This window comes from Atta cephalotes (genome assembly GCF_000143395.1).
Source record: "Atta cephalotes unplaced genomic scaffold scaffold00002, whole genome shotgun sequence".
NCBI lineage: Eukaryota > Metazoa > Arthropoda > Insecta > Hymenoptera > Formicidae > Atta > Atta cephalotes.
In genome coordinates this window covers 1,415,080-1,417,293 of record NW_012130066.1, presented here as the reverse complement: position 1 = coordinate 1,417,293, position 2,214 = coordinate 1,415,080, and positions in this window count along the sequence as shown.

The window sequence follows — 2,214 nt, the reverse complement described above, 5'->3', positions numbered from 1 at the left end:
ATACGCGATAGTTGGGTAGTATCCGCACGGCGAACAGCGAGGGGCGGGATTACGCGGCGAACAGAGTGGGGGAGCGTGCCGCGGCACGGTTATTGACTGCGTCATCACTTCGGCATTCGCTCGGCGATTTCGGACGGAGACGGATGTGTTTTACGAGTCGTTCCGCGTGTCGCATTAATTAATGATAATTAAATACCTACGAACGCGAATTATGTAAAGTTGCCTAAAGCTAAAGAGTGTATTAAGAGCTTAATAGATTCTATTGCACGGTTTTTATTTCTTAGATTTATTACGCACATACACAGCTCATGAGTATTTTAAATATTTCGTGTGTTCTCACATATACGATTTAAAAATGAGATTCTTATTGTTAGATATTTCAAATTGTGGCTTTTTATCACTTTGAATCGTATAATTTTGTCATTTTCGTGTTATTCTGCATTCTTATGATATGGGAAAAGTAAATAGATAAATTATATTTAAATTACATGTCTCTCAATGTATGTGCATTCTATTTAGTTCGAAATTGTTTCATAATTTAAAATAAATTTTTGCATTTATCTTCATTTAAAAGATGTACGGCATATTGTTAGTCTTTATTTAATTGTAAATCACAAAAAAGAGCAATAAAAATTGAGATATAATATGGAATATCAAAAGCATTTTACATGAGCAATTATGTAAGAAAAACCACGCTAGTTAAAACCTCTTTTTACTTGTTGCTTTTTGTCAGCATATTGTAATTGCGAAATATTTAAAATTATAAAATGAACATCAAATATGTTTCTTGGTGTATCACGATATAATTATGATACACATTAAATGACTCGCGCCGTTAAAACTAGATACATATAATAAATTGTTTCATTAATCGAAGAATATTAAAAATGTAGAGAATATATTATTTTACTTCGTAATATGCATTAATATTTCGGCAGTTAGTCGGCGGTTGGAGCGCGACCTTGGGTTGGGGATGGCACGGGGTGGCACGGAACGGCGCGTCATGTTTACGTTTATGCGTAGTTATCGCGCAGTTTATTCTCTTACCGAGAATCGTACAAGCAAGTAGTCATGTCGCGTGCGGTTCTTATTCACATTACTTTTTGAAATCTTATCGCGAAGAATATCAAATATAATACGAAACATTGTTTTATAAATAATTAATCATACTAGTAATCATATTATGTGAATATTCATAAAATACATTTCGTATTATATCTAGCTATTTTCTGCGATTATTATATATATGTTTCAAAAAGAAATGTGAAGAAGAACGGCACGCGACATGGCTACTTGTTCATACTCTGTACGAACGGTATCACACGAGTTATAAAAAAACAATGCTAATATGAATACTTTCATGCAAATAATTCCTACCTTCCTACAATTAATATAGCTTAATAATTTAATTAATTTTTTGTTTGTTTAATACTCGTGAGTGTAAGATTCGTTTCTAAAAAAGTTAACCGATTGCATAATAATTGCATAGTAATATAGATAATAGCTACATATATTACATTTTTCAGATTATCTTCCCTCTTACGGACTTTGACGGGAGGGCTTTGGTGGGAGGGCTTAGTACTCAGAGGATATTTACACGAAAGAAACGATTTTTCTCAAGTATCTAAAAATTTTCGGATCTATTTGAATGATATTTCCAGATAAATTTTTAGATACTTGAGTAAAATCGTTCTTTTCGTTTAAAAATCCAAGGACGGGGAAGCTAACGTACCCTCGTCGCCGATTTACTTGAAAATGAACGAACCGCAGCCGGTTCGTCGCGTCGCGCTTTTGCATCGGGAGTACCGTTTAAGTTATAATCCGCGCGCAATTATAATATTATTCGCGAGTGTTTTACGCGAGTGTCCTGTGCGAGAGGATGTTAACCCTATTCTGAGAGGAGGAAGAGATCTGGGAGAGGCATCAGGCATCGGCGGAGCAACTTTGCGGTAAATACTACTTTTTACTTATGTAATGTTTACATCTGCATCCTTTTTCTTTTAAATTTAATATTCTTTAGTAATTTAGTAATTCTTTAGTAATTTCATTTTAATAATTTAAATGATAATTAGGAAAGAATTATTTTAAAATTATTTTGAAACTTTATAAACATATATTTGTAAGAAAATTATAATTATTTTTATAGATATAAATGGTGAATGGTGAACAATATATATATATATATATATATATATACACACACATACATATAGC